Source organism: Equus asinus, chromosome 6 (genome assembly GCF_041296235.1).
Source record: "Equus asinus isolate D_3611 breed Donkey chromosome 6, EquAss-T2T_v2, whole genome shotgun sequence".
NCBI lineage: Eukaryota > Metazoa > Chordata > Mammalia > Perissodactyla > Equidae > Equus > Equus asinus.
The window spans coordinates 65676869-65691929 of record NC_091795.1 but is presented as its reverse complement, the minus strand read 5'-3'; the positions used below and the strand labels follow the sequence as shown (position 1 = coordinate 65691929).

The following is a 15061-nucleotide window of genomic DNA, read 5'->3' as shown; positions in this document are numbered from 1 at the left end:
CCAGCACCTTTTAGTCTAATTCGATTGCTGAAGGAATCATGTCCACTTCCCTCACCTGCCTATCGACTCATTCATTCTAGATTCATCCTGTATCTTTGTGAAGCCTTCCTCCGTAAACCTATCCACAGGGATGATCCTTAATGTCACCACCACCCCTTGCACCTTTCAATTATAGCACCTACCATCTTGTATTGCGATTGCTTAATTTATTTTTTAATCTCTACCTCTATGTACAGTGCCTGGCAAATCGCATGCGCTAAATAACTGTGGAACTAAAGAGTGAATGTCAAAGACTAGGCCGAGAGTTTTTAAAATCAATGTTGACTGAGAAACAAAACATGGAAATGTCAACGGCTAAATGCCAGGCAGTGCGGGTCTAGAAGAAATAAAAATAAGCCCTAACAGCACAGAATCCTCCTAAAGGGATCGCCTGTCTCGTTTTCTCGCTTTCTGGCCTCTCCTGACACCTCAATTTCCCGGCTAACTCACTCATTCTCGTCGCTTCTGGGGACAGGTCAAGCAGGTATCCCGCGCAGCAGCTCTGATTGGTCGGCGATGATTTCATTGTTAGAGAACATCCGGGTTTTTCCCCTCCCCACAACACCTCCCCCAGAGCCCTGCCCTCCGAGTTTCCCTCTCCCGCGTGCGCCCCACCCTCAGGCTGAAGCAAAACAACCGCCTCTCCCCAGACCGCTTCTTGTCCTCGCCTGCGCCATCCTTTCCCGTCTCCGTGCAGAAGAGAGGCGTTTATATCCTCCAATAGAAGGACTACCAGGACTTTGTTAGCCATTCAGCAGCCAACCCCCTGCAATTCCGGGTGGGACTAGGCCTCCACACCTATAACTGGACAGCCCGTTGGCTCCTTTATGGCGCTTGTTTGACGCCAGGCTTAGAGGTCAAAAATAAAGGGTCACGGTCCTCGCAGAACGAGAAAGATCCGCACAGACGCCCTGGGTTTGACCGTTTCGAAGACTAGCCAATCACTTTTCGGATACAAACTTCCCCGCCTTTTGCGCGTTCATTTAAAAAAAGCCGGTGTGACGGACTTGGAAATTGCTTCAGTGACAGACAGGTAGAGGAAGCCAATGACTGAGGGCTCGGGCCACCCTTTGGACCAATAAGAAAAGAGAATCTCTAGAGTTCGTGCTTTGCGAGGAGGAGCGCAGGTGGGCGTTATTTGATTGACGTCGGTCTCTACTTATGACTGGTACGGTGGGTTGGTCCCTTACGTCCGGGAGGTATGGCAGAGGCGGTGCTGAATGAAGTAAATGGTACTGAAGGGTTGGGTCTTACTCAGTGGGCGGTGTTTGATGGATAGTTGACCTTGCCAATTGAAGGTGGTCACTGATGCCCAATGGGAAATTAGGAACTCAGAGGCGGGGCATTGTGGGCGGGGAAAACTAAGTACGGAGGGACAGGGTGGCCGAGGTGGGCGGGGAGGCGTTGATTGACCGCCCACTCAGCAAACCGGGTACAGCGAGAGGCCGCGCGGCGTCCCAATGGGTGGGAGCTGGGGGCGGGGCTCGTCTATGGGCGGGGAAGGACGGGGTGCGGGGAGGGGGTTGCAGAAGGAGCGGAGCGGCTGCTGCTCAATGGCGGAAAAGCCGCCGGTGCTCTGACCGCCTTGTCCCCCTAGCTGTTGCGGGGGAGTTTCCTGCCGGCGCGGCTGGAGTCTCTGTTTCTCAGGGTTCGGTGGCTGGAAGATGCTCCAGAGAGACAAGGCTGCGGCGGAGGAGGTGGCGGCGGCCAAATCGGCAACGGCGCTAGGGTGGAGAGAAGGCGGCGGCGGCGGCGTGCGGGGCCCGACGGTGTAAATAGCCCCGGAGGCGGTGGCCGAGACCCCGAGGGGGAAGCGGCGGCTGAGGCAGGGTCGCGCCTCCGTTGGAAGCCTGGGCTGAGTGCAGCAGGGGTGCTCTGTGGCGGGCGCGAGTGGACGCTCTAGACCTCGCCTCCCTCCCTCGCCCCAGGTAAGGCCGCTCGGCACCCCGCCGCAGGGGAAACGGCTGGCGGGCACCGCCGCGGCCCCGGGCCGCTTTCGGGGTGCCGCCACGCTGCGGCCGCGGCCTCTGCCTGCCTAATTCTCGCCTCTTTCCTTCTGCCGCGGAGCCCGGGGGAGCGGAGCGCCGGGCCTGGCTCCTGGGTAGGCCCCTTCCCCAGCCGCCGCGTCTACGTTCGGCCGAGGCTGGGAGAGGCTCAGGGCAGGGAATGGTAGGGCGCTCCAACGCCTGGAAGTAAACTGCTTACCCCTGTTCTCCGCTTCAGTCTGCGAGCATCTCTTTCACACGAAGGCGCTGGGGCCACCCCAGGCCTTAACTCTTCGCTTTCTGGAGCATGCCTGCTTGAAAACATTACCTTTTCCTATTTGTTTCCTCGTCTGCTTCTGCCTTGTTCTGCGCTCCACTTCACTTCCTTGTTAAATCTTGTTTCTCGCTCTTCTGTCGGTGCGTCTCACCACCTCCTTCCTCCTCAGTGGGTTTAAATCGTTTCTCTCTTCTCAGCAGGCTCCGGGCTTCTCTTCCCTGCCTCCCCAGAAGTCCTTTTCAGATGTCATTCTTTTTAGCAGTGAAGTTCTTAAATGAAATTGCTATCGTCAGTACCCCCAATCGACCAGAGGCCCATTAAGAGTAGACACCAGCTATATGTGGCAGATCAGTTTTTTATAGTTTAAGTGAGCCTAACATTCTTAAAAAAAAAAATAGATTGTATTATTAAATTTAGAGTGTGAAAATAACACTGAAGTAGTTTTTAAAATGAAGGGCTCAATGAGTATTGGATGTAGTTATTTCATATTTTCAGTTGCATGACCTCTAATGTCAGATTTAGCAAATGTAGAACATTTGCCCATCTTATTTGGCAAAAACACTTCCTGAGCGTTTGATAGCGGCCCAGATTCATCAGTATTCAAGCTGGCTTAAAAAAAACTCGAAAACTTTAGAAAGACATTATAAGAACAACTAGGAAGCTGTTTTGATGAAGGCACAGTTAAAGACCTTTTAAAATAGGCTCCACATGTTTAATGTATCAAAATAAAGTTGACAGGAGTCTTGTAAAAGGATTATTTAGGAATTTGAGTAGTCTTAGTGTTATGTAGCTATTTTGGGAAAAACATTCGTTTTCTGTTAAACGTTTACAACTCCTGTGATGTGAGAATTACTGAGGTTTATTGTGAGATTAACACAGGAACTCATTTGAGCTACTGCATGGATGTAGAAGTGGTAATTGTTGAGGGTAGACAGTGTAAGTCGGTGTGTTCTAGGAGATGGAGAAACATGCTGTGGACACTGAATGTTCATAGACATTATTTCATTTACTTTCCCTGTTGTGCAATGGCGAAGTTCTTATTGTTGGCCTACTTTTAAATAGAGCATTTCTAAATAAATAGGCAGATTATCCTAATTATTATGATGGTCTTTTCCAGTTATACAGGCCTTTTAAAAAATATATATATTTGAAGTTATAGTATTAAAATGGTAGTTTTTAAAAGAAATATTTTTTGTAGGTCTCCTAAATGGCCACTGTGTTGTTTCAATAGAACTTTTAAAATTTAGTATTTAGAACAGATTTTTTTTAGTCAACAGATTTTCTTTCAGGGATAATCTTGATTTTTACTGTGCTGCTTCTCTCAATGTCTTCTTTGTCTTTTTTTTTTTTAATGGTTGTTGTTTGTGTTTTCTCCTCTTCGTTTGTTTTTGCTCTCATAAAGTCTTATCACGTGCCGGAGCAGTTTTTTATGTTGCTGTCTTATCAGCATAGAGTAGTATTTTTATTCACTCGTTCGTATGTGTTGGTTAAGACTTCCCCAGTTTCTTGTACATTGTCTTTTCGGTTTGTTCGTGTGGTGATTATTCCCTTAGAAGTGACCAGCAGAGCTTTTAACATGTTTTCTTATCCTGGCTGTCTGATTTTTATGAAGACTCCAGGAATAGGTGAAAGCCTTTTCAGTTTGTCTGATGGTCAGGTCGGTAAGTACTATCGTATGTCAGTAATTACATCATCTGAAGGAATGGTGTAGTGTCTAAATAGCTGTGCTTCTAAGAACACCTGATTCACAAGTTGACAAGGTCAGAAAAAGTGACTCTTGTTGAAAGTTTATTTTCCTATAGCGTACATTTTTTACCGAGTCTTTTAAATTAAAATATGATGCTGATAGACTGTCTTTTGGCACTCTTGAAAGAGTGGAATTTGCCGTGGTAAAGCTTAGCAAAAAACTGGCTGAGCCAATAATGGAAGGATTGCAAACGTGCCCTTGTAAATGGGTTGGGAAACATTTCTTTTATTGCACATGATAGTGAGAGAGAATTTTTTTTCCCCACATTCATTGGTGTTAGTTACACATATTATGTATGTTATATGAGTACTTGTATATTATATGTAACTATTTTAAAGTATTTTGTGACATTACCTAGCATAGAAATTAGTAAAATAGTATAATTCTGACTCTACAGTGGTCCTTCATAAGATATTAATAAAGTTACCTTATTAAAATGTAACACATAGTATTTTACTTTTTCTGTGAAATATGCCTTTCACAGTTCACTGATTTTAAGCAAAAATTAGTTGGGAAACAAGTGATAGTGTCAGAGTTATAATAGTTAAATTGTTTTTTAATTCCAAAATTCTAATAGCAAAATTTATTCAAGTAATACTTAGCTTAAAATGTAAAGTTATGACTAGTGGTAAGAGTATTTTGGGGAATATGGTCATTTTTCAGTGGTTTTTCACATTGTACTTCAATCTTATTTTTTCCTTAGTGAATGAATTTCAGAATTTGCATTGAAACCGAATACTGCTATTTATATTAGCAGCTTTACAATTTTATGGTAGAAAGTATCTTATATATCATATCAGCAGAATTGTGGATTAACAGGAATGATTAATTGGGGATATGAGATAAGATTCCTGCAAACTGGGTGAATCTGGGGAAACATAATCTGGGTTACTTCCCATCTCAGTATCCTGCACTCAAACAGTGAAGGTAAAATAGGGTAGATTTGGGGAATATTGGTTTTTGTAGTTTTTGCTTGACTGTCATAAAATCTGTAAAATGACAGAGCTTGTCATCGGCTTCTAGCAGTTGATCTAACAAGTAGAGCTGAAGAAAAAGGTACTTGGGCTTCATAATCTGTCTTTATTTTATCCTTATTTTTGTTGATGATACTTGTTTACATTAGAACATTGATTTATAGTAAAATAATTTTGGTCTTTTAGACTAATTTAAGTATACTAATATCTGATTAGCCATTTCGGAATCTTTTTTCAAATGAAACGTTTCTAATGTGATTTAACCTCTGTAGATTTGACTTGAGTTATACTTTTTAGTATTTTGTCTGTATTCCCCCTCTCTCCCCAAAGAAGACCACCATTTAGACTTTTTTTTGATCAGGTAGTTGAATCACTGTTATGATAAAAAGAAGTCTTTTGGGCCTGCCCGGTGGCGCAGCAGTTAAGTTTGCACACACTGCTTCTTGGAGGCCCGGGGTTCACTGGTTCGGATCCCGGGTGTCGACATGGCACCACTTGGCACGTCATGCTGTGGTAGGCGTCCCACATATAAAGTAGAGGAAGATGGGCATGGATGTTAGCTCAGGGCCAGGCTTCCTCAGCAAAAAGAGAAGGACTGGCAGTAGTTAGCTCAGGGCTAATCTTCCTCAAAAAAAAAAAAAGTCTTTACTAAGTTCTTGATAATGTTACGAAGTTTTCAAAAAATATCGTTTTATATACTGTATTTTCACTTCTCAGACTTTGTAAAGATTTTGAGATTTACTTTTTGGTATCATCTAGCAATCTAGGAAACAAATACTATATGGTAACTCATACCTTTTTTTTTTCAAGTTTTCATTCAAATTTCAGTGTGTTTTATTTCACCCCTTCAATTTAAAGTTAATAACGGATGTAAACATTTTGCTCTGAATTGTGGTAAGTCATGACACAAAGGAGTTCTTCAAGTAAATTTTTTTCTTTTTGTCTTACTCCAGCTAACTTGTAACCACATCTACAATATCTAATAATTTTTTGGCATAACATATGCCTTTTATAATGATAACCTTTGTAATAACTTATTTAAGAATCCAGTAGCTTAGCAATCAGTTGTAGTATTTTAACTTGTTCATATATTTAGACGTTTAACATGGTTTGTAACATTTAAAACACAGTTTACCAATTAAAGCTTTTATGACTTACTAAATAGTTTAATATTAACTTGCTAAAAATAAAATGGACTCAGTTTTCTTTTGGAGTATGTTGAAATGTCAAGATATTTGTTGGCTTTAAATTGATTTGTTTCTTGAAAATTAAAGAGCTTAAGGTTTAGAAACAACAGTTTTTGGAAAATTTGTTTTGTATTTTTTTTTTTTTTAAAGATTTTATTTTTTCCCTTTTTCTCCCCAAAGCCCCCCGGTACATAGTTGTATATTCTTCATTGCGGGTCCTTCTAGTTGTGGCATGTGGGACGCTGCCTCAGCGTGGTCTGACGAGCAGTGCCATGTCTGCGCCCAGGATTCGAACCAACGAAACACTGGGCCGCCTGCAGCAGAGCGCGCGAACTTAACCACTCGGCCACGGGGCCAGCCCCTGTTTTGTATTTTTTTAACCAAAAGAAGATCTGCTAAAAGTTGGTGTGACATTTAGAGGAGAGAGAGACAGACATTGGAAGACTTCTATTGAATACAGGAAACTTGTCTTATGCTTAGAGGTGGGACCAGTTACTAGCAGTGATATAGGAAGGATAAGACCTGTCTCAAGTATTAGTGTGCTTATTGTCCACGTAGAGTGTCCTCTGCTTCACAAAAGGTTGTGAATGAAAAGTGCATTTGTATGATAGAATCATGAAGAACCTTTCCTTCCTGGAAAACTTGTAAAATGTGGGTCTGTTATCAGGTATAGTAAAATTTGTAATATAGGAAAAAACCCCAGTGAATAGATTTTGTTTGTTAGGTAGTGCATACCTGAGAAGCAATTTTGATAAAGGGTATCTGGAATAATTTGTGAAGTTCTGAAGGATTTCAAAGCACTTTAAAGCTTGAACGTAATGTCACTGATTCTTAAATCTAATTGCATTTTATTTTTTTGATGTAGGTGTGTATAAATGCGCTCCTAATATTGAAAAGAGATAGTTAATAGATATTCTTAGGAGTAGGAGAATCTGGGGGTGTCCGTATTACTCATGGGTGCTTAACCTATGTTGGCAAAGAGTTTTTCTTTTTCCCCCTTCTGATTAAAGCAGTCAACTCTGAGTTAATGAACGGGTATTTTCTATTGAATACAGATGGCCCTTCTTCTTAGTCCCTTACAAAGGGGAAATAATTAACTCAAAGCAACTCTAAATGGTAGAATGTATGGGAGATCAGATTTAGATATGAAAGACTTCCTGTTACTTTTACTTACTCTAGGCTATCAACCCACTGAGGAGTAAAAGAATTCAGTATAATTTAATACTGTTTAGTCTGAACCGCCTCTCTCACCGCCCCCCCCCCCCCCCCCCGCCCCCGCCCCAGTCATTGCATTCACTGAGAGCTTTCTACTTTTCAAGGCTATTCCAGGCTGGAGACTGAACAAAACAGACAAAATCCATGCCCTCATCGATCTTACATTCTGATAACAGTCTTTCTCAGTTTATGTTACAGCTGTGCTTCCTTTGTGGATGGCTTAAATTATGAGTGGAAAATTTGGGATGTATGGTGTTTTCTACACTATGCTTAGAAGCTGTGATTAGAGCTTTACTATTTTTAACAAGAGGGAGGGAGGAAAGAACAATTTTTCTGTAACTGGACAAACACTAGAATATGAAAAGAGGACGTAGGGAGGGGGGAATATTGTTGTATCAGAGATTAAAAGGTGAGCCAAAGATAGAAAAGAGATCCCTACATTAGGCATGGGGGAAGCAGGGGGCTTCAGCTGTTTCTATTTACTGTCCAAACTTGGATAAATGACTTCCTGAGCAGGAGAATGGGAGAAAAGATGGCATAATGGGAGCAGGGTGAACAGGACTTTTAACAAGTTTGGTTTAAATAACTTGGAATGTACCTATAAAATATATGTTGTCATCTGTGTTTGGAAAAGACCCTGTTGCTGTTCTGTTCTTTTGTGAGTATAGCTGAAAGACTAGTGATTGGCCAGTAGTGTCTGGATATATGTCACGGATTTTGACCGCTACTTCTGTTCTCTGGTTATTTTACAGTTCTGTTGAAGATAGCTGATGGAGCCAATCTGTCTCTCAGCTTGTTGGGCTGGAATTGGTCTGTGTGTTTGTCACTGCTTCCCTTAATTCCGTAGTTGTGGTACATTCCTTGAAGTTGTGCCTTTGTTTTTCCTGCATTGTAAATTTCTGGATGAGGATGTCCAATTGCACTTAGATATGAAGCAGGTGCTGAGTTTTCTTCTTTGTTCTGTAGCTTTCCTAGTGATGATCCAGTTTGGTAAAGATATCTCTTCCTGAGATTACACAAACATCGCACACTTAAGATAAGCATGGGAGATCTTTGATCTTTGTTTTTATTTTAATGCATAATGCTCTTTTGCTTTCATTTGTGAGTCATTGAGTCAGTCTCATGTGATCTTGCTTGCTGCAATGAAATGAGACTGATTTTCTTTTATTTTAAAGCAAATCAACTTTGTTTATTTCAGTGCCCCAATATAAAAAGGAACACTAGTTCCATTTATGACCTAAGGGACCTCATTTATAGCACCCAAATAAGTCTTCAAATGACTAATTTCACTTTTAATATATTTTTGTAACTGTATTTATCACTTTTATCAAAATGCTGATGTGCAAAAGAACTTGAACTTTTTGAATATATTAAATTTAGTACTGTAATTCAGGTCAGGTTCATTAAGCTGTTCATTTGGATATCTTTGAGTACCTATATTTTAGATTTAAAAACAACCTTACTTAATTTCTTAAATTATCTCTTCTAACTGGTTTTGTTTATATAATTCAGAATTTTATTGAAGCTTTGGTGGTTGTAGGTCCATATAAGGAAACTGAGTTTAATTTTTTTTTCTCTGCTTTTTCTCCCCAGATCCCCCCACTACATAGTTGCATATTTTTTTAGTTGTGGGTCCTTCTAGTTGTGGCGTGTGGCATGCCGCCTCAGCATGGCCTGATGAGCGGTGCCGTGTCTGCACCCAGGATCCAAAGCACCCAGGATCTAAACTGGTGAAACCCTGGGCCGCTGAAGCGGAGCGCTCAAACCCAACCATTCGGCCACTGGGCCCGCCCTTGAGATTAATTTCTTACTATTCAATTGTTCTGGGGTGTTTTGAATTAAAATGTGAAAGTGAAATGATAACTTTAGCTTAATACATAATAGTTTTCAGTTATACTCTCCTGTTTTTGGTTTTTGTTTTATGAAATCTAACTCTAGTTTGTAGAGGAAGTAGACATTTGGAAGGATTTAGTTTCCATTATTGCTCTTATCCTACATCTTGAGTCTTTTTCTTAGTGATTGGTTTTTATTTCAGTTCAGATTACTTGCTATTCTCGTGTGCTTTTGATTTGTGTTGCTTTTTCTGCCTCTGTCTTTGCTTACTTGATTTTTATTTAAGTTGAGGGTGGACACCAGGTCTGGAAACACAAATGCATACACAGTAAATGGTTTATTGATATTATAGTAGAGAATATGTTAAAATAATATCTATGTTTTCAGATTTTATGACCACCCTACAAAGTGGAGTTCATGTGGGTGGGTCTTTTCTTTTTGTTCGGATATATATTGCGGTTTTCTCATTTGTAAAGTGAGGATGATCATATATTTTGTAAAATTGTTGGATTGAGATAATCCACGTAAAGCTGTTACCATAGAGCGAGGCACGTTATAATCATTAAAATTTGAATGCTGCTCCTATTCTTGCTTTAACTGTTACTGATACTCTTACTGCTACTACTAAGTGATACACGGTAAGTTGAAAGAGTACCTAAACTAGGAGGCAGGAGACCCTGTTTGAGGTTCCCATTGAGCCTTTTAATGATTCTGTGACTTTGTGAGTTACTTGTTCTTTCTAGGATTTAGTAACCTTAATCTGTAATGTAATGTTTTTTACCTGAGTTAAGGCAGAGGGCTGCACCAAATGCTGTCTTGAGGTCCTTTCAATTTTGAAATAAAGGGTTCTGTTCTGAGTTTCTCATTTTCTGCCAGAGTGAAGCTACATAAGGGCAACAATTGTGTTAGTTTGGTATGTTGATTTATCCGTGCATCTATGTTGTATTCTATAAATATTTGCTGAATAAATTTTTCCATAGAAACGATATCTTTTTGGGAGAGGAGAGTAGTGAGTAGGAAGAGGGGAGAGAGGTTTACATTCCTTCTCAAGGACTTGATGCTTAACTTGTTAAAGGTATGAACACAGATTTTCTGCTGTTCAATTTTTATTTAGTAAATAATATTGTCTGCCAGCATTAGGCACTTTGGAGAACGAAGATTATTCGAGTGTGCCCTTTGGGAGGGGAGGAAGGGAGTAAAACATGTATATGAATAATTATACAAGGTAAAAAAATGCTGTAAAGGAATTACTGGTATATTTTATATGTTGAGTCTTTCTAAAATGTCTAAAAATTAAATGGCCGTATACTTAGGGTATCTTGTAAATTTTTGCCTTCTCACTTTTAGAAATCAGATGCTTAGGAAAAACATCAGGGTTGTGAACTTTAGGAGAGTTTCTTTTGGGTCAATTTTGATATGTAACCTTGAGAAGTTTTGGGGAGACTTAAGACTAATTTAATATTTGTGGAGGAGAGTGATGAGTAAAGTTTAATAGACTAAATAATCTCATATTTCATTTTTGTCTTTTTGTTATGAAAATTTTTAATCCTACAGAACATTGTAACAGTACTGAGTACCTATATACCCACCACCTAAATTCAACAGTGTTTTATAATTTTGCCATATTTGCTTTGTCTATATCATCTTTGCTGAACCGTTTAAAAATAAATTTTAGACATCATGTCACTTCACCCCTAAATGCTTAAGTATGAATCTCAAAAAAAGGACGTTTTCCTCTATGCCTACAATGTTGTTATCATACATAACACAATTATCTAATCCCCAAAAGTCATCTAATCCCCAATCCATATACACGTTTTCCCAGTTGGGTCAAAAATGTCTTCTATAGCTTTTCCCCTCCACACCAAGGTCCACTGACAGATCATGCATTACACTGCGTTTGCTGTGTGTCTCAGTTCTCTCTTCAGTTTAAACATTCACTTAAAAAAAAGACTCTTTTTAAAGAGCCCAATTATCTTGTAAAATATTCCATATTCAGCATTTGTCTGATTGTTTCTTTGAGGTTTTGTTTTAATAAGTTTTAAAACTTATTCCTTTGTCTTCTCTAAGCCAAGTTAGAGCTAAAGACTGTGTTAAAAAGGCTAGGATGCTTCATAGGTGATGCTGCTTCATGTTACATCCCACCAGGAGGCCAAAATGCCTGATTGTCACACTGTTAGTGGCGCTAAGTTTGATCATTGGGTTAAGGTGGTGATTAGTAGAGGTCTCCATGGATAAGGAACATTTTCTCTTTTGTGCTTCCCAAATAATTCATGGCATATTTTGTTACTCTGCAAATCCATTTCTCCTTGAGATTTTCACTTAGTGGATTTACTGATTTCTTATTTAAAGATGGATCTTGGCAGGGGCCATCAGACCCTCATTGGCTGAATCAGACCCTCATCTGCTGCCTGTTTTTGTAAATAAAGTTTTATTGGAACATAGCCATGCTCATTTGTTTACATATTGTCCAATGGCTGCTTTCCCACTACTATGGCAGGGTTGAGTAGTTGTGACAGAAACCATATGGCCCTGCAAAGTCCCAAATATTTACTCTTTGGTTCTTTAAAAAAAAAGTTTGCTGACCCCTGATCTAGGGTGTATGTATTGTTCCCTTTTCTTATTGTAGTGATGGTAGTGGTGTAAAATTGGTGTTTACATAATTGATGTTTATATGTAGTTTCTCCTGCATTTTGATGTTATTCAAGGTATAACTGCTTTTAATGTGGTTAAAATTGTGAAGTTTTGCTTATATCTCCCAAACCATAAATTATATCCAATGAGTGCTGTACATGGTGTACAAAATCATATGTTAGAAACATAGAAATACTTCAGATGTAAAAAGAGTTTTAAAGACTAATGAACACCACAGTATCCACTACCCAGCTTAGTTTAGAATATAGAACATTACCAGTATACTTGAAGCCCTTCTGTAATCTTGGATGCCATCCTTTCTTTCCCACTATCCTGATTTTTGTGCCTACCTTCACATATATGATCTCCATGTATCTATGTCTAAATAGCATATAGTACTGTTTTAAGAGATTTTATAGTTTTTGTACATGATATGTGGAATGTCTTTTTATACAATTTGGTTTTTTCACTTAACATTTTTGCAAAGTTCTTCCTTGTTGCTCTAGTCCTTTTTTTGGTAGTATTGAATATGTATTGCATGGTATCCCATTTTATGATTATAACACACTTTGTCTAGTCTTTTTGGATGAATATTTGGATGATTTTTGTAGTTGTCAACAGTGGTGCTAAAACATAATTTACATGTCTTTTTGTTATATATATGTGAGAGTTTCTCTAGAGCACATACTTAGGAGTATAATTGCTGAATTGTAGGCTATTCTCATCTTACAGCCTACCTAGATATTTCCAAAATTCTCTCCAAAGTGCCTGTACCGATTTATACTCCCACCAGTGCTATAGAAAAGTTTCTGTTGCTCTGTATCAATATCAGTGCTGTCCTATATAATGTCAGTGATACATGTAACTTAAATTTTTTTTCTAGTAGCCACATTAACAAAAAAGGCAAAGGTGAAGTTAATTTTAATATATAATTTAATCTAGTACATCAAAAATATAATTTCAATAGTAAACAATAAAAATGAATGAGTTTTTTGCATTTTTTCTATTAAATCTTTGAAATATGGTATGTATTTTATATTTAATATCAAATCTCAATTTGGATTAGCCACATTTCAATTTTTACTAGCCACATGTGGCTAATAGCTACTGTATCAGACAGCATAGCTCTGTATCCATGTCTACATTTGGTACTGAGAATCTTTTACTTTCTTCAATCTGATAAAAGAGAAATGCTGTTTCATTGTGACTTTAATTTTGCATTTTCCTGGTAGGATATTTCCATTTTCCTTTTACTCATGAGGATGAACATTCTCATATGTTTATTGGCTGTTTGAATTTCTCCTTTTGTGTATTTGGTGTTTTGATTTGCCCTATTTTCTATTTTCCTCTTAATGACAAAATCTTGCATAAATATGGATTTACTTTGCCATTAGAATGTTGGTATTTTTGTTAATTGAGTTTAAGAGTTTTTAGGGATTGATTAGATGATGTGTTTATAAAATGACAGATTACACATTTTAACTTAAAGGCAGTTTTAAAAATAATTACAAAAATAGATGGATTGAAGTGAATGCTTGGAAGGATAGTACTTGAATGGTAATCTGGGGAGGTGGAATGGGGACAGGGTGATTGCTTTATACTTAAGGTAAACAGTCCTTCGTATATATTGCTTTTCTTCCATACATTCTTCCTTTTGTTCAGCTTAGTCTTGCTCCTCCTTTCCTTAACTCTAAGCCCAAGGACCCCCAGGAAGAGCTAGGCTGAATGGATTCTGGCCTAGAGCCAAAGATGTTCTCAAAAAGGGCTGTGGGGCTAGACTGAGGTGGGGAGTTGGAGATGCTTTATTTGGAGTATCTGGAAACAAACCAAGTGATACATTCATTAGTGTGCCCTCTGCAGTAAGTGAGTATAATTGGCGGGGTGCTTTAAATGTGAAACAGCAAAATTACTGAAAATCGCCACTGAAATGGCCATCTTGTCAGTAAGAGTGTCGATACTCGCACTGGGGACAGTGACAGAAATAAAGCACATGTCTAAGATGGACAGATTTCTGAGGATGAGGTACATGGGCATGTGAAGGTTCTGATCCAGGGTGATGGCAGTGATAAATGAGATTTCCTAGCAAGGGGGCCAGGTATATCAGTAGGAATAGTATGGTGAATAGCAACCTAAACTTCTGTACATCAGTAAAGCCATTTAGGAGAAATTCAGTTACCAAGGTGGAATTGGTCATTTCTGGAAATGCTGGTTGATGTGGAAAACAAAAGCAATAAAACATAGGAATTGTAGAAGTAATTAATAAAATTACCTTAATCATTAAAAAAAATGCTGGAAGGGTTGTCCCCGTGGCCGAGTGGTTAAGTTCTCACGCTCTGCTGCAGGCGGCCCAGTGTTTCGTTGGTTCGAATCCTGGGCGCGGACATGGCACTGCTCATCAGACCACGCTGAGGCAGCGTCCCACATGCCACAACTAGAAGAACCCACAACGAAGAATACACAACTATGTACCGGGGGTCTTTGGGGAGAAAAAGGAAAAAATAAAATCTTTAAAAAATAAAATAAAATAAAAAAAAAAGAACGATAAATATGAAAAGAAAAAATGCTGGAAATCAAGATCTGCTTGTCCTTAATAAATATTATAGTAGATGATAGAGGTTAATCAGTGTTTGAACAGATTTTTAGTTCTCTGCCAAGTTAATATTTCTGTGAGCATTGGAATGGCTGACTAGGGTATCCTCTCTTGAAGAAGTATCTTTTAATGTAGTGTCTTTTTTACTCAGTACCTGCTAGGTGCCAATGTCACAAGTTAGGGTAGGAAGGGATAAGAAAGGCACAAATGTTGAAAGGAATATGGATGATTGTATAGGAGCGGTTAGAGGATGGGATGAAGGGTTGGGGATGGTGTCAAAGAGGAGGTATTTTGTAGGCACCTTGAACGATTTGGTTAGCTCAGTAAAAGGACAGACTGAGTATGAGGTCAGAATAAGCATGATGTCCTTGGCCTGTGTAAGGCCCAGGCAGGGAAGATTAGAGAGGAAGGTTCCGGACTGGATATTTTGTACTTAATGTCAGTTGGGAAGTGGGAAGTCACTGCATCTTTTTGGACAGTTAAGGTATGTTTTAGGGAAATCAGACTGTTGATAATCTGCAGGGTAGATTCAAGGAGGTGGGGGAGATTGAAGTCAGGGGACCAGTTAAGAGGCAATTAA

The 15061-nt window shown here is 39.3% G+C and overlaps 1 protein-coding gene across 7 annotated transcripts in view; it reads left to right on the top strand.

Moving 5' to 3' along the window:
• The first annotated feature begins 652 nt into the window (after positions 1-652).
• The window catches only part of PPM1B (protein phosphatase, Mg2+/Mn2+ dependent 1B), a 92459-nt gene continuing 78050 nt past the window's right edge, over positions 653-15061 (top strand). For 2 of the 7 annotated variants that reach the window (XM_044772350.2, XM_014833477.3), the window contains exon 1: positions 1518-1967. The gene's annotated coding sequence lies outside the window, so the exon portion shown is untranslated. Of the gene's footprint in view, positions 1167-1517; positions 1968-15061 lie in introns of those variants that run through there. The other 5 variants (XM_070512163.1, XM_070512166.1, XM_070512164.1 and 2 more) reach the window with 4 other exon arrangements.